General features: G+C 46.7%; 1 long non-coding RNA gene across 1 annotated transcript; it reads right to left on the reverse strand.

Moving 5' to 3' along the window:
- Positions 1 to 13190: 13190 nt before the first annotated feature.
- Positions 13191 to 14324, reverse strand: LOC118508250. The gene is made up of 2 exons (XR_004905773.1): positions 14086 to 14324; positions 13191 to 13608 (listed from the first exon to the last, which is right to left on the reverse strand). It is a non-coding gene; the product is annotated as an uncharacterized LOC118508250 (long non-coding RNA).
- Between the last annotated feature and the right edge of the window lie 3824 nt (positions 14325 to 18148).

The following is an 18148-nucleotide window of genomic DNA, read 5'->3' on the forward strand; positions in this document are numbered from 1 at the left end:
AATGGTAGCACTGGGCCAGATTCAGGCAAAGAACACACAATCACAAAAAAAACCCTGAGAAGGAAAAACAAATCGTTGATCGCCGGCACTCGGCTGGACTGTAGCCCTTTCTGGGGCTACTATCGTAGGTACTATTTTGGGGCTTCTCGTACGGACCACACGTTGCTTGCTGTGGGAAGTCTAATGCCGAACGGTGGTAGCACGGGATGGGAAATAAATTGATCATTCGTTTTTATTTCCCACTCTACTTAGCCGATATTAGGTTACGGGCGTCGTATCACGTTGAGTTGTATTTTGGGAAGTGAGCTCGAATGCTTGAAAGGTTTTTGCCGAAGGCTCAATATTAAGATTAGTTGGGTCCTGTCGGGGGCTAACCAGAGCATTAGAATAGAAGGTTTGCTTATGGAGTTGAAGATACTGGAGTCGAATAGCATTATATTTAATCAGTTATTCTCAAACTTTTTTGAAGCATAGTAAATTTCTGGATTAAAGATCATTCTTGGACAAGTCCTGATAACTGCTAGAACTGCTAGATTTATCTTACACAAAGATATCTCATTCACCACGAGATTCACCACGGCAAGGACTCCAGGGAAGTTTCCCATATTCCCAACATATTGTGAGGAGGAATAGTTATACTTCACCTAGTAATATGTCAGGGTTTCTGTTAGCAAAATAACACTCCTTATTGGTTTTATGTCCTCCCATTGTTTATCTCACAGTTTATGCACTCATATTAATTACTTTTTACTATTTCTCCTATTATACCAAACCTCCCATGGTCTATGGGTCGCCCAACGACACAGCCAGCAAAAGTTGTTGAAAGCATAACGCTTTAAATCGTGCCCTCTGCTCGATTCGGCTCCGGACCACTGGACCATAAAACAGCACCAGCAGAGGAGGGTGCTCTCGCCACTCGGAAGCGGCCACCCATGTCCAGACGAGCCATATTTCCCGGGTCGTTGTCGTGGCTGGCGAAACCGTATCCTGGACACACCGAGGCCAAGAAACTCAAACAGCACAAGCCCAGGAATCCCTGGGCCGATCCGATTGGTGCCGTGCCGTTCCCATCACCGGGCGAATGGGCGAAAGAGTTGCGAATCCAAACAGACTCCACCAGTGGCGGACCTTCTCCCCAGAATTTCCCTCCCCTCGTGGGACACTGGAGCGAAAATGCATTTTACAGTGCCCGTCGGTAACATGCGAGCGCATGACTCAATAAAAGAGGACCAGGGGACACTCACTCAGTCGAGCGTAAAATTGATTTAGTTTATGATATATTCAACGAGCGGGCCCTGTTCGTCGATGGTGCTGGTCGATGATGCTGGGTAGATTTCGGCGGACCCCCGGCGGGGTTCGGGGTGGCAATATTGAAACTCGATTGTTTTGTTTGCTGAAATCGAGCGTGTTATCAACTCGTTCGGCCCGGCCAGACAGATAGGCAGGCAGGCAGAGGCTCTGGTGCAACCGGTTGCATCGTTTGACGGTGTCGGTCTGCAGTTTTCAAAATTTGCGAACGGTGGAAAGCATCGAACCGGTTGGCGGGATGGTGCGTGGTGGCTCGAAACCTAATGTCATCGCCAAAATAGGCCGGTAATCTCAACAACGGGAGCAATTTTCGGTTCACTAATTGGTAGATGGAGCAGAAGCATCGCTAGCGCATCGTCACCATCAGCCGGAAGGTCGGGAGAAGCGGGTTTTTGTTGATTTTGATCGAAAAGCGATAAAGGGGAGAAAAAGGCATTAAACTGTTTTGAAGTTTTGCGATATAGGATGTTAATGGAAGAAGAACTTTTGGCCGTCAAACAATGTTGAAAGCATTTGTTGAGATGGCTTGAAAATAGTACATTTAGTACATGTAAAGTGCTATAAAATTATCAACATCATTTGAGGGCGGCAGAGTTAAAAGAGGCTACAGCGGCGCCAGTCTTCACACGACGGGACTGAAGATCAAACCTCATCTGGGCCGTTCCCCGGTAGAGATGACTGACTATCCAAATAAGTCTAGTAAGCGAGAAATGCCGGCCATGACCTAAGAGCTGGTTGCTATAAAGTTATAGCATCCTTGTATAGTCCTTAGTTCTAGACATAATACTTAATTGATTGTGCAATAAAGCAACATCCGGGTGCAATTACAGAAGCACAAATCATTCAAAACCGTCTTCCAACAATCCCTTTCAACTTTCCACGGTAACTGATCGCCCTGCACTGAAGCCTTCGGTCGCGATAATTCCTGGTACAGCACTTTTTGCTACCCACACTTTCTTCTTGGCACGATTGACATTTAAGCGGGTACCGGCGTATCACAAACCACTGTAACCGGCGTATTGTCTTCTGTCAGACCGAAAGGAGTCAGCTGTTTTATTTTTTATTTTTGCGTCATCTAAAATATGTTGAGAAGCGGTGGCGTTTTTTTTTCCTTCCTCGCTGATGGAAGGCGCCGTGCCGAAGAAAGGTCGCATGAGGATGTAAGAAGCCATGAGGCAGACATCCGATATCGTTACGGTATTTGAAACGTGTGTTTTTTTAGCGCTAAAGCGTGCTCTTCTAACTCTTCCAAATGTAATCGTAGAAACAAGACATCAGCTTGGAGTTAATATAGCTTCCAACAAAATGGCTCCACTTGCTATAAAACATTAAATCGCTCTTAAGAGATGAGGTAAATCGGTCCGAAGAAAGTCTCCAGGATGACCGTCCACTTCAGCACAATCTGCACCCGATCATTACTGTTACAGTCGATTGAAGGCGACGCTCGTCGTACATCGTTAACCGATCTCGGCTGCCCCGAAAGTACTTCCCTACCGAAAGGGGCTTTTTGCTCTGCTGGCCGGCAAGGCTCTGCAATGGCAAAGCAATGCAAAAAAAAGATATCGATTTACCACTTTTCGTCAAATGAATTGTGCCTGACTGACAATGACAATTGTTGGATACTTGAGTTCCCTAAAGTTGTCATTTCGATCTCCAGTCTTCTCCACGCTCCAGCGAACGACGCTTTCCGGTCGGTCGGCAAGTAAGGATATGGAATTTCTTTCTGATTTTCCATCCCGTCCCGGGGATGCTTTTGCCTTTGCTTCCTTCCTTATTTCACCATTTTTTTTTTGGGCTGTTGCTCTCCTCTGTTCGGTTCCGCCAAAAGATTCCGGGGTATCGGGCGGAGATCTTCAAAAGTGCAATTCTATCTCCGCGGTACTCGGGTCGCTACCCCGCTCTGTTTCTGCCGGGTGTGTGCATGTACTTGATTTTATTTTTCCCTCGCTTTTGACTGTTGATATGATGCTGCTAGCTTGTTTTTTTTGTTGTTGGCCCATGGCAAGTCCGTACGCTTACCAGCAGTCGGTTGTCGCACGGTCCACAAAATCCCAGCCCAGGATCCATCCATCGGCATCCAGGAAGCCGCCTGACATCGATACCCAGCATTAAAGCGCTTAGCACTGGTCCGCCCTCTCGGCAGCCCCGTTGTTGTCGTTCCCGTACGCCCCTTTCGGTCCAATTTTTTTTTCTCCCGTCTCCTGAGCCTAAATTCTGATTTGCGGAACAAGCCGAACGTCCCTTAACGCTACGGGAATTCGGGGAGGTTTCCAGCCGTCTGCAAAAAAAAAGCAGCACTCATGATCGTATCTCGGTGGACATTTCGGTAAAAGTATTTTATTGTCACAGTTTTATCGCTCTGTTTTGTTCGATTTGGTTCAGTTTCATGATCTTCTGCCTCACTTCAAAAACCCATCCATCGATGCCCATCCCGCGTGCGCGGATATGAGGGAAGGCTTCCGAGGCGGCCGTTAAAGTGACCAACCAGAAGCCGGCTGGAAACGGTGCAGATTTTACAACCTTACTGCTTGGACGAGATTTGAGAATCAAATTTCATCACCTTTTCGGGGACCAATTAATTCGCATCCAGCCAAAAACGATCGCAGCTGGCGTAATGAAGCTGTTGACCGGTTACCGTGCGTCCGGATTAATTGCACGTGCAGCTTTACGATTGTCGTTGCGAAACTCGATCATACCCCCAAATACTGCCCGATACTAATAGTGTGTGAGAAAATCTTCACCACAAGCAAACGGTCTTATCTGCGATGAGAGCAATTAACGCCCGGCGGTAACTTCTGGTGGAGCAGATGCATCTACCGCGGTGTGCGTTTGGTTTAATGGCCAGCACAAGATACACGCAACGGATGCAGGTAGTTAAACATCGTGTAAGTCGTTCTGGAGAAGGCTTCCTATAGCTGAAGGCTTAATTCGCAGCGAGACCTTCCAACATGCACTTGCTCGTGTTTGATTAAAGGCAACGAATCGAGTGCTGGGTAGTAAAATTGATCGCCAAACGATCGCGCGACGCACTTTTATTGCGAACGAGCGAAAAAGCACTTCGGGAAAATTCTTCCTCCCGGACGGTTGCAACGCAAGCAACTTAATTAAGATTTCCTTGATTGATGGGAAAAAACGGAGTCTCAACTCAACTTCTTAAAGTCCAAACCCACCCCAAAAAGGGAACTCTTGCCTTTAAACGCTTTATCTGCATATTGATGCTTTGCCGTACAAAAATTCCTTCACTCTCCCTTTAAGCCCTGATAACCTTCCCGGGGGTTTTTGTTGTTCTTCATTTACGATAATACCTTTTAATCTGGCCCTTCCTCTAAGCGCTGCTAAGCTTCTACCAGTTTCGGAAAAAAAACTTGCTCGTGCTCCCTTACAGTACTTGCCTTTCTCCCGAAGAAGCCGCAGTACTGCAAAAACAACACAGAAATTCTGTTCCCGCACGAAACGCTCTAGCACTAAAGCCAATCGATTCGCCTTAATCGCCACTTGCCTTAATCTTTGAACATCGATAATCCACCCACCCAGCGGCTCTCTCACACACACACACACACGGGCCTATGTAAACAGACCCAGGCCACGAAACAACCCAACCTGGACTAGCGTGGAGAACCTTAAAAACCAGGAAGAAAAAAACAAGTGGACAGAATATTCCCTGATTGACGGTGAGGTTCGCTGGCCTGGCGGACACTGGTGGCTTGGAAAGGCTGTGTTTGATCCCCTGATGGTCCAATGTTTGTGGAACTATTCTGACCTTTTGCGGGTAGGCGTTCGTGTGGGCTTTGCCGCTACCCCTTTTTTTCCCCGGGCATGTTTCTGTGAAGATGCCTCGTGTGTTTAGATAAAAATAATCATTATTCGAAGGCAAACATTTACCTTTCGGAACCTGGAAATGGGTTTCCAGGTTTCGGGACCACTTGTAAAGCTGGGCGTTGTGATGATGTTGCTGATGTTGCTCTTGCCCTTAGTCCCGTCAACAGTCGGTCAGGTGATTTTAGAGCCCGAGAACCTAGTAGAACCTGTCCAGCTCTGGGGCTGGATGTTACAGTTTCGAACAAATTACCATCACGTTGGCGTTGATGCAGACGAAACGCTGCGCTTCGTTCCGGACATCAAAGACTGTGAATGGTCGCTGTTAGTCGTTGATAGTCACCCGAAGCCTGGGGTACAACAGGTACCGAAGTCTCGTAGATCAGGTTTCAACCTTCGAATATCTTCCCGCTTTACTTTCCCTACTTTACTCCATTGCTGCTGTGGGTCCTCGCTAGACACACCAGAACTCGGCGGGTGTTTGGTAAACACGCAGGACGCACTTTGACGTAAGTTTTGTGATAAAATGTGATGCCTCCGCCTTGCCCGGGGGCCACACGCCTTTTTGTGTTTTTTTTGGTCCCTGGAACCTTCCCCGAACCTCGGCTTTTTCGATCAATCTTCCCGGGCGATGGGTTATCATTATTATTATTCACAGCATTAAGGATCATCAGTCGAGCGAGCGATCTTCGTCGTTCCGTGCTCGGGGATGGGTCTGTTTGACAGGTTCAGGTTGCTGTGCGTCTGTGGGTCATATCCGTCACGAACCGAACCTTCTCCAGCGCTAGGACGGGTTTTTATCTTGACAGGTTTTATTGAAGAAGATCTGAGATGTGGATAGCTGGATGGGTTTGGTGAGCGCTCTCTAATAATATAATATCCTTGAGGAATTCTATAAATACGTTGCTCATGATTAAGTAAGTATCCCGTTTAGCGGCAGCAACAAGAGATCCAGTACACCCTATAACCCCATATCGTCTGTGTACGATCTCGAAGAAGCTAATTCCAGTCCCCAGATGCTTGTGAAGTAACCCGGTAGTAGTGGCCTGAAGGCAAAATGGCATGAACTTGAAAGTACGATTAAATTTACTGCAATTAAAGCTTGGCGGTGGAAAAACTTTGTCATCGTTTGGCAAAACCGAGCCAGCCCAGGGCAGGCCAGGACCCTTGCACTGCAAGCGAACGATACGCATACGTACATTGTCCCGACAAGGTGGGTTGCATAGTTTTGCGGGCCAGAAACGACGGTTGCACAACCATACCGAGCTGTATCGGCCAACCGGTCCAACCCCCCAGCCCTCCCCCCCCCCCCCCCCAATTTGCCCAGTTTTGTCGTGAGAAAGTTTGGCCTTAATGCTTCAAATCGCTACCAAAACCACCAAGCACGAGGTTTGCATGTCCTTTCCGAACGGGGCGAGTTCGAGCGAAGCGAAGGGAGGAAAGGCATGTTTTTGGCCAAAAACTTATGCAAGATAAATGGCTACAGTTGATTCTCGAGGGGGATGAGATTTATGTTGCCGTTCTGGAGTCACCCGCCGAAGGACGGGAGTAGTGCTGGTAGAACTCTGGAAAACTCTGGAAGAGGAGTTCTAGTTTATATTTGAAAATATTGTCTATTAAACGGTACCGAGTGTGGGAGATAGCTAGAACACGAAGGTGCTTAGCAGGAAATGCTTGTTTGATAAGTTGAAGTTCGTCTTGAGGAATAGACGAAACCTAAGGACATAAGGAAATGGCCGATATCTCTCATATGCTTTTTTCTTAGTTTATCTTTCATACTTCCAATAAATTTCAGAATCTGCAAGGACCTCCCGAAGAAATTTGAAAACGAAAACAAGAAGACCTCGAGGAAAAAAAACTTTGAACAATTAAACTGTTTGCCAAACAAAAACTGAAACCTCGGGAGGAACACTATTGCCGATCGACATTCGCACAACTTCCGTGCCCTCCATTCGGACAACGTGTGAACAAGCTTCCACAACGTCAAGCATCTTCTTCCCATTTTAAACTCGAAAGATAACCGGCCAGTGTCCACACGCACCTAGAAAACTCGGCTCGCATAATTGTTCCTCACGGCAGGGAAGTTTTGGCAAAGAAAAGAAAACTTTCTACCAGGAAAAACTCGTTCATTTGTCATAGAGTCGACCACAAAAGGCCCGGGTCTAGGAAGAAGCGGCCATCCGGGTCCGGGTCCGAAGGCATCTGTGCGGTGCCGTCGATCGATCGGTGCTGCACCGTGTGCACCTGGGCGGTCTGGATTGTTTGACATTTTGCGGCCGGGATTTTGAAGAAGTTTCGGCTTCAATCGACGCCCGTAAGCCTTGTTGTGATGCGTACCCTATCTGGTCCCTCCGTCTGTACCGTGACATCCTTTTCCAGCTTTGATTAATGCGATTTCTATAGGATTGTGTGTGTGTGCCGTGTGCTGTTGGCCCAAATGTTTTGACTTTGACGGCAAGAGTGTGGATAATGGCGTAATATCTGTTGTTGTGCATTGTGTGCCGGCGGATGTGCGTAGCGGCCACAGGACGACAATCGAAACAGACCTCAACACAGGACACCTAGAAGAATTGAAAATCCCATCCCCCCCCGGGCCCGCTCGCGATTGTTTGAGAATTAAAGACTGTCCCTTTCAATTGACTGCTGCAGGCCCCGGGGATGATGGCGATGATGATCGGTTTCGGTGGTGGTTTGGGTTTTGCGCTGCGCTCGAGGGTTTTCCATCGGACGCCCCGTGATAAATGGGACACGGGCTGGAATTATTTGTTTATGGTTATGTTCGGGGCTTTTATGCGCGCTGATGAATACGCCGTTTGGCATTGTGGTGAGGTTTCGGCTTCGGACCGTTTAGGTGTCCGTCCAATCGACCGATCTACCTACTGTAATCCTGTTGTGCGGAAATAAATCAAAAGCATCTGCTCGGCAAAACCACATTCTGAAACCGAATTTACCGAATAAAAGTGGACATTAAAAATGCTGGGCCGCCGCCCTATTTTGCAAAGGGCGATACTGCCGGGATCAGCGTGTGTGTGTGTTTGCGTGTTGACAATAAAAATTAATCAGTCGAAATCGAACCGCCATATGCTTTCGAAAGCGGAAGGATAATGCTCGGCCGGTTGTTGTGGTTCCTGTGCTCCGGTGGTAGAAAAAGGGAAAACGGAGACTTCCTCACTACAGGTAAAACAACTCCAAATGCTTGACAATTAATCTTCATTATAGCGTAGCGTACAATCGTGGATCATTAGCCTTGGCGACAGGAGGAAGGTATGGTCGGTTAAATGTTATCTGCTCGCATTAAAAGATCAAAAGACAATCATAGGGTAAACTAAAGGGACTTGTCGAACAGACTTTACCAATGTTGTATAGTGATAAGAAGCAGCCAACACTGACAGTATTTTACTCAGGAAGAGGATCTCTGATGAATATGTCAGAATGAATAGTCAGAATTCGCGTAGAAACTAACCATATCCTAGGCTAAAAGGCGAAGATCCTAGGCTCCAGTTGATGTTTTCTGTGACTGAGCGGAGGACAAACTCTCAGAAGAGCCATCTGAAGATCCTGACGATATTTATCTTCGAGACGGAGTACATTGTTGTCAGCTGATCGGTGAGGTTGGGGCTTGATGGACCCTGGAAGGCAGCCAGTTACCAAAGAACACTTCGATTTTTTCGCGCAATTGATATCAACTCACTCCTTTGTCAAGTCCTCAAAGTTTGAAATTAACGAAATCATTTCTACAACGTGTCTACTAAAACGTTGACGATATCACCAGGAAACATCAGACTATCTATTGGTAGGAGCAACTCATCACCAAGGACCTAACAGAGAACCAGGGACCTAACACAGGTCCGTCGACTATGATGCCGATCTGCTGACGTAGGAGTCTTCATAGAGCTATCTGTGAATGTTTGTTGTTGTCTGCTTCACCTTTCGAAGAAGTTTATTTGTGTGTCTTTAACATTTGTTCTAAAAGGAGCAATCAAGATCGATGAAAATATTTGCCTAGCTATTGAAAAGCCTCTCGCAAACGGTAAAACACACAAAACCCCGACTCATCCCCAGATGATAAAGCCAAATTTCAATTTGTGCCGACATTTGTAAATCTGTGACAAGAAACAATATTAATCACCTGGTGAAGAAGCCTTCCAGTAAAACTCGCAAAACTCACCTAGTCATTGCACTCAAAAGTTAGCAGAACGCCGGTTGGAAAATTCCTCTCGCTTTCTCCTAAGCCAAAAACCGCCCCTCGGTAATGATTGGCAACAAACGATTTTTCCCTACTTTAAAGCCCTTTTTTGTCGCCCAAAAGTCGAGCTGCAACTCATCGTCATCGTCCCGCAGAAGGCCCCTCGACATTGAAGGACCTCGTGCACGGTTGTTCCCCTGCTTCTGCCTGCTACGATGTATGTTGCCAATGGCCATCGTGTCGTTTCGATGTGTCGTTTTTTCGTTGTTGTTTCTCGTCTGTTTACCTATTCCGATTTTCGCATTCCGAGAGGGTTCCCAAACATGAGTTATACATTTTTTTGTGTGACTGTTGTATTTTCCTGGTTGTATATGTATTTTTTTTGGCACACAAAGACTGCCTTCAGTTTGATTTACCACCAACCGGCCAGTGCATTAGAGGAGTATTTTGGGTTGACTTTTGAGGCGCAGCAGAACAAAACAAATTTCGGAACCGAAGCCACACCACGGGTGGTAGTTGCGAAAGTAATTTTTAATGAATTGCTTTTTTCCCCCTTGCTTCTTGGTTCTTCAGCCCAGCACCGGTGTCCCGTACCCTTGCAACGTTGCATCGTGTGGTACATGGCAATGCACTTTTGCGGATAGCGAGCGACGAGATGGCCTGTGGCGGAGCGGGACCGTCGATGGTTATGGGAGAACTGTGACAAAAGGTGTGAAATTTATGAGCGATCAAAACACAGTGTCCATACTCTCCCGTCGAAGTCATCCAAACCGCTCGCTGTTCTCTGCGCGATGTGGGTAGGTGCGTACCAGGGAACCGGGATCCCTGGACCATCCAGATGCAGTCGGTAACCCTGTGGTGTGATTTTATTTTCACCCTTACGGAGCATAATTTACGAGCTCTTGGCAACTCACCCAGCAGACCGGACCAATCGGTCTGGACGTGGTGAGCTTCGCTACAGTTCACCATCGCCAACCGTTTTTTTTTCTGAAACGTTACCCATTTTGGGGAAAAGTTTCGGTACACTACTAATTACTGCTGGGCCGGAATGCAGATTAATGGTTTGAATCCGCGCCATACTTCCCAACCAACCCGTAATGGTTTAACGATCCTCTGGGTGCATATGTTGCAGCTGCCATGTACCCATCATACCTCGTTGCTGACGACAGCAAGCAGGCCTGAAGCTCGCTAATGATCTATCATCGGGATGCATTCAGCGAACGGTGGCGAAATGTCACTGCCATAACACTGTACTCTCTTACCTTTGAAGTTGGAACCGCACGCCGAAATAGCTTAGCTCTCGCGAACTAAGCGAACATGTCAGCAGTCAGCAGTCGGGCCCGCTCGAAAGTCGCCGACTCCTTGAGAAGCAAACGTGGAATAATTATGAATTAATTCCTTACGAACATGATTAATGCTCAATTTGTACAGAAGGTCGCGAGACACGGAGGCACACTAGCTTCGCCACGAGTGAAGAGAGTGTTATTTTTGGGGAAGTCGTGTTTATGTTAGCTGAGGACCTTGCGGTTCTGTGTCCCGAGAAATAGTGAAACGATTAATGGTACGAGATGACAGAACATTGCGAGGAAGCAAGCGGTGTACGATTACAGAACTGCACTGACTGGGGGATGTTGTCGTATGAATTTTATTGCCATTTTTTCCACCGCAGCGCAAGTCTCAGGCACCAAATATTCCAATCCAATAAAAACACATGTTGAAAATCGTTAAAAACACCCAAAACATTATTCATCTTCTCCAGACACGACAGTAGTCGGCAGCGAATGGATTGTTTTTATTATATTGCCAGGGTTTTTTTGTTGTTGTTCTCGCTCAGTCTCTAGCGCATTCTTCGGAGGTTTTCTCGTCTCCGTGTGCGAAACGTGGACGTACATGTTTGCGAACTCGCTGTCACCGAACCTCAAGAACTGGCCCTGCTACTAGATGCCGGCTACTTCTAGCGACTACTTCTCGGTGCAGTGGCGTGCAGAACATAACTACTTGACAGGCTCGGCAAGCAACGTGGCAACCGACTTGCTGCCCCGGGCGTTTCGCTTGTTTGAACTGGCCGACAGCTAAAACAACTACGGCTGACAGCACGATACACGCACATACACACACACACACAGCAGTCAAGTCCGACGCACGTTTCCTGCCTGGCTGGCATGTCCGGAGATGAAGAAGCCAGTCTATCATCGTTTTGCAATGATTTTAGCAGCGCTGGGTGCGCGTTTTTTCTCCTTCTCCTGGGAGTTTCATTTTCCCACGTAGAAAGTTGGACCGCCATGATGATGGTTTCGTCGTTTAGGCGTGTCCTTTTCTTTGGAGTTGCGGATAAAAAGTGTCCTATGTTGATCATCAAAATATTTGATTAATTTATGCTTGGATTTCTTTTTCTGGTGGTTGCGACAAGCAACTAATTAAAATATTCGAAACTAAGTTTAGTCCCCTCAAGGATTGTCGAGTTAGATTTTCTGTTGAGGATGGAAACTTGTGGTTAGAGCTTAGTATATATCTGCTCTGATATATCTCTTTTAACGTTTTATCGTGGTAGGAATTCGGAAACAAGTCCTTGGCGATTGGACAGGTACTTGATAATTTTGAAGATATAATTTTACAGAATTTATCAGACATCGATGGTGTTCATAGGGACTCCTATACTTCAAGGTCCATATTGTCTTGGTTCTTCGTCAGGACGTTCACTGTTCCGATGATCTTTGATCCTGCGAAAATTCTCCAGAATTGCTCAGACATGGACGACGTTATAGAGACTTCTGTCCTTCAATGTCCATCTTGTCTAGGTTCTCCATCAGGACTTACGCTCTTATTATGATCTCTGGTCCTGATGTGCAGTACGATCTAGCTTAACGACTAGAGGATCTCCTTATCATCTTCTGTTAAACTCCGAAATAGTCCAAACCAAGCCTCCGCTTGAAGTTTTCGCCATGATCGAGGAATGTGAGGACTTTTTAAAGGCCTTTAATATTTTTTTAGACTCCAAGAAATCCAATTTGTATAGACTTCTCTACCAGCATAATTGTAAAAACACAAACCTTAAGAACAACACCTGCCTTTCCAGACATTAGCTTTACCTCCTTTTTTCTGCTGCTTTCCGTTCTGCTCTGTTGTCTTGTCCCACTCCAGTCGCCGCTTCTCGTTTACTCTCATAACAAAGTCCTATAAGTCATTTGTAGCCCATTGAAACGGTGTGATGCCGTTTGTTTTGTTTGCCAACATGCACCCCGAAACCCGGACCGAATTGGATTGCCGGTGGTAAATTAGGTTTCTTCAGCGCTTCAGGGTTTCCAGCTGCTGCCCATACTGCACCGCTGGACCACACCAGACAACCTCCGGGATTGATTCTACGATTCCTGCCCTCCCGTTTGATCAATAGACCCGTACAGTGCCCGATCTCTAATGTTTGGCTTAAGATGACAAAAACCAAAGTCACACACGCACACCTCGTTCTTCTTCTTCGTTCTCTTTCTCTCTCTCTCTAGCTTCTTGTTCCCTTTTGTTTGCACACCATAAAAGACACCCGGTTGTATGACGTGAGAGATCCAGGCAAAACATTCAAGAAGCATCCAAACGACATCATGCCCGTGTGAGGTCCCAAGCCAGGACAAGTAGACCACCATTTTGCGGTGGTAAGCAGACGCATACACACACGCACCTAAAGGTAAAACAAGGAAAAATTGATTCGAAACTTTTCAATTCAACCAAGGCTTTTTTTGGGCGATGGTGGGAAAATGTGAACCTGTGCCTCTGTGAAATAGCCGTTTCGGCGCAAAAACCCACCTCATTCTACGCAGAACGGTAGGCCCGAGCTGTTCTGGACCGATTGTTGATGTTTTTTAACGGCTTTTTTTTTGTTTTTTCTTTATTATGCCAAACTTTCGCATTAAACTTTTGGTACAATTTTTAGGCCGTAGAACGTGTGCCTTACCGGCACAGGTCGCCGTGGGCATCCGGGGCTCTGGAACATGAGGTACGCCTATTCTTTAGACAGAATGTAAATTGATCCTCCCGAGTTAAAACCGAGGCTTGAGTCATTACATCAATAGGTTTGCCCTATCGCCGAGGCTCGCCGCCCGTTTGTTGTTTGGCCGGAAAAGTTGCTCTGCATGACACACAGGAGCTGGTGAGTTGCGGAGTTTCAGCTTTTCCCGGCGGACGTTCGTGCAGGGCGAGCGGTTTTTATTTTACTTCCGTAAGTTTTTGCCTCCGATGGTTGTTTAAACTTCACGCAAGGGAAAAGTTTTGGATGGAGCCTTGTAAAAAAAAGGGAGAAAAGAAGAAACCTGGAATGTTAAATGATCATATTAATTTTAAAGTATTGATTTTCGTGGATAGTTGCATTATGGCAGAAGCATGCCTTTGGGTAAAATCGACCGTCAGGAGACGGTCTTTAATCTAATCCTTCCTTGACTCTGATATCACGGGAAGTCTCCTCCTTCCATAACAGGCTTCAGTGACCCGGTATCTGGATTGTTTGTCCTGCGAACGAAGAGACAGTCCGGACAGGATTCGATATGCGGTCCTGCAGTGTGAAGACCGACGTCGTTACCGCTTCTATCACTGGACTACCCAATGAGGCTTCTAATAAGAAGCCATTATTACAAAGATTCTGGTACAACGTTCCCTGATATCGAATTAGAAATACAAGGTCCCTAATACAGGGTCTCTTATGTGATTCACTTCACACAGCCCTCCTAAGTATCTTCTACTTTAACACTTCAACTGATTGCTGATTTTTTGACTATTTTTCAACACTTTACCTAATCCAATTTCTGTAACGTCAGCGCTATCGCAAAGCAGTATCTTCAGCTGACATTTGCTCTTAAAATATTCGCCCACCAATAGACTATAGACCGCGAACAGTTTATCAAATTTCTGCAAAGGCGTCCTCCGTGAACTTCACGTGGCTAAAGTTTTCCATGGTAATCAATCGCAGCGACTCATAACCTACTGCTCCCATAATGAACCACGTGCCCTTTGTACGACGCTCGAGTATGTGTTTGTGTGGGCTGTTCGGGTGGTTACCTGGTGGGTTTCAGTGTTCGCCCCCTCCCCCCCGAAAAACCCGAAAGTCACAAGCCACTGGGTGGGAAAACAAACAGAACCCATTTCCAACCTCATGAGCTCGTGAGCTGTTCGTCGGGGGTTTCGCCGAAGAAATGGTCGCCTCAGGTGGAGGATAATATCCTCGCCAACCAGCTCAATTCCGGCGGGTGGCAAACAGTGGCTTTTGTGATCGTTTTGTAAGGGCAGTCAATAATTCTCTGCCTGCCTGCTGGACCGAGGGTTCGGGTACACGAAAGCGCTTTTAAGGACAAAGCGTGTAATCGGCCCATTGCATTGCCTGCCTTCGACAATATGTGCTTCCAGGTCAGGTGTTCCTCGTGCCTGTACTGCTCTGGAGTTAAAGTTAAAGATTTCGCCTCTATCCGGAAATGCCTCTTTGGGGAGGTCGGAAAAGGAAGTAAGGGAAGTGGAAACAAAGCGAACAAACAAAAAAAAACGAGGACCAAACCCTCCCTACCAGCGAGGGTTATCTTTGTTCGCAACGTAAAAGCGAGAGAATCGGCCACGATGGCCATGCTGATGATGATGGTCGGGCAGCAGGCGAATTGCATGTGTGGGCTACATTTAGAGATAATTGAAAATCGCTTACCCATCGATGCAGTGTGGCTAGCAGCGTGATGTGGGTCAATCACGTGTAAGGTTGGGCCGCGATTGGTACGATGCAACATTGCACCGTTTATCGTTTGGCAAAATGCACATTTCCACCCGGCTGCATTTCAGCGTTGGTGGCGTGATCGGTGATTGTTGCAAAATTGATAATTGATTTAATTACTTCAATTAGATGAGAATGAAAATTGGGAAGGAAAGACGGGAAAGAAAAATAAAACAAGCGCGCTGCTAGGACGTGAGAAAGTTACGGGCTAGCTCTTCTAGGGTTTTTAACGTAGGAAATTTGAGAAAATAGGTTCGGAAACGTGAAGATCGTCAAGATAAGGAGTTTTATGGATGTAAAGTGTGGTAGGGTTGCTTTTGAATTTGGCTTTTTAATGGTAATGTACGTTGTAAACTGATCATAAAATTTCTGTAAAGCTAAATTGATTAAAATCTCGTACAGTGTGTAGCGTTAGTATGAGCTTATTTCGTTTTTTTTTGCGTGAGTGACAAATATATTTAAAAAAATACTGATTAGAATTTTATATTGCGGCAAATTGTTGCTAGAACGCTTTTCTTCGGATTTTCTACTAAAGAAAAATAAATGCCCGTTTACTTATGTCAAGCACTGTGTTAAGCAGTACCTTACGTTGAGCTATTACTCCTTTAAATTTTCGGCCTCTCAAAGTTCTGAAAATAGTTTCATTAGTTGACAAAAATAAACCCCTTTTCAAAGCTTTCACTAGTAAAAGATCGTTCAATCACTCCTTTAGGAATGAAACGCTTTTATTTGGAAAATGCATCTCACCGCTAATGACACTCCAATTACCGACTTGCGCTGCACTCGAACCCGGCTGATGACCATCGGAGCAAAAAAAAAAATCACAATTTAAGTACAAAATGCTGTTCACGTTCACGCGGCATTTTGAAATGGAACCTACAGTGATTGAAGAATTAATCAACTTGAGACATTATGATGTACAGATAGGTGACCGCACCTTCGAAGTCGTCCAAAACTTCACCTATCTGGGGTCAAAAGTCAGCACCGACAACAACATTGATGTTGAGTTACGCGCACGGGTGCTGGCTGCCAACCGGTCATACTACAGCCTGAGGAAACTTCTCCACTCTAAATACCTGTCGCGACGGACGAAGCTGGGACTGTACAGAACTTTTATAGTCCCAGTACTCACATACGCCTCTGAGACATGGACTCTGTCCAAAACTGACGAAGCCCTCTTAGCCGCGTTCGAGAGGAAGATGCTCAGAAGGATTTTTGGCCCCGTATGTGTGGAAGGACAATGGAGGAGCCGCTACAACGACGAGCTCTACGAGCTGTATGATGATCTCACTATCGTACAGCGCATTAGACTCGCCAGGCTCCGGTGGGCTGGTCACGTCATGAGAATGACACCGGACGACCCAGCCCGTAAAGTCCTTTTAGGCCGTCCACAAGGACAGAGGAGGCGTGGTAGGCCCAAATTGAGATGGAGTGATGGCGTTGATGCGTCCGCCAGAACGGCCGGGATAACGGATTGGCAGACGACGGCGCTGAACCGTGAGCGGTATCGAGGATTGTTGCAGCAGGCCAAGACCGCAAAGCGGTTGTAGCGCCTGATAAGTAAGTAAGTAAGAGACATTAAGCTGGCCCGCCACGCCACACACCCTTTAACTGTTCCACCTCACTGCGGCTCTTACACACGTGCACCAAGCAAACCGAAATAGCTGCCGTCGACGACGACGCCGACGACGTGTTTATGGGTACAAATGGAGATTTTTACTCCACGAACGTAATGTTCGCGGGAATGCTTTTAGCTTTTATTGATCGTTCCAATGTACGCTGGCTGCAAACTGCATCGCCTTCCGGGAGGGGGGGAATGGGTGTGTGCATCGCGAGGCGGCAATGGCGGCTCATCATCATACGCGCAACAAGAGAGCATTAATAAAAACTGTACAACAAAAAGCCGGGCTACCGGGCTGCCGGGAAGCGTTTGGCCCGAAGTCTTTTCGGTCACGACGTGCACGCATCCCCTAGCAGTGCATTAATTTGTCAGCGGTCATGTTCGCTCGACGGCAGGAACATGGGCCTCCGTGTTTTGACTTCTATCATCATGCATCCGTCATCGTCGTCGGCAGCATCCTCGTCAGGTTCTTCCTTGTGGCCGGGAGCGCAAACGTGCAGAATCTTGGCCGTGTAATCGTTGCCACATAATTTAATTTGCGCACTCACCGACAGGAAAGGTGGTCCTCGGCTAGGAAGAAGAGATAATGGGGAGCACGGAAGGCAAAGCGTACGAGATCTGACATTTTCCAAGCATTTCACTAGCACTGCCTCACCGACCGACCACGAGACACCGGGCCTGCAAGAGGCATCCGTCAATGTTATGCCACAAACAAATAACCGAGACGGAAAACACAACCAAGTACAAGAGATTTTCGTAACCCCTCGGGCTTGGGGGGGGTTTTTCTTTCGTGTGTTGTTTTACAGCGATTTTCCGCACCCCCAAAATGCCCTCAGCCCCATTTTGCCTTACAGGGGATGGTTTGCGTAATGAATGAAAACAAAAGTCATTTTTATTACTCTAATATCAATTTTCCAGTACGGTGCGCGCGAAAGAGATATGTTTTTGGGTTTTGCCTGTAAACTTTTCCACCAACAAAAGCACACAGTACAGTCGATTGGGTGGGTTACGAGCAGATAAGCGGAGATCTTGGAAAGAAAAACACATTCAGTAGCTCCGGGTGGATCCTCCGGCACACTCCGAGGAGCAGTGGAGTTGAGTGTTTTCACTGGTGGTGAGGAGCGCATGATATTGTTATGGAAATCAACTTAACTTTTTCTGCTTGAATATTTTATTAGATAATAGAATGATCTCCGTCGGCGGCAGCTTCCGAGCTGCTCGAGAGCCAACAAAAAAGGGGGGCAGAGCCAACACTGTGGCATAGGAAATATTGAAATTTACATTTTTAGCAAACGATTCTTCGGCGGTGCAGAGAGTACGGCTCAGAATTAGGAGGTTCACGGCCTGGGAGGGGGAAGGCAAGCTTTACTGAATGGAAATTCAATTCAGCGTCCTGCCCAAAGCATGACGCCGACGCCCGGAAAGCAACATTGGCCGAAACGGATGGATGATATTCAGAATTTTTGGTGCCGAGGTTTTGTTC

Source organism: Anopheles stephensi, chromosome 2, assembly GCF_013141755.1.
Source record: "Anopheles stephensi strain Indian chromosome 2, UCI_ANSTEP_V1.0, whole genome shotgun sequence".
Taxonomy (NCBI): Eukaryota; Metazoa; Arthropoda; class Insecta; order Diptera; family Culicidae; genus Anopheles; species Anopheles stephensi.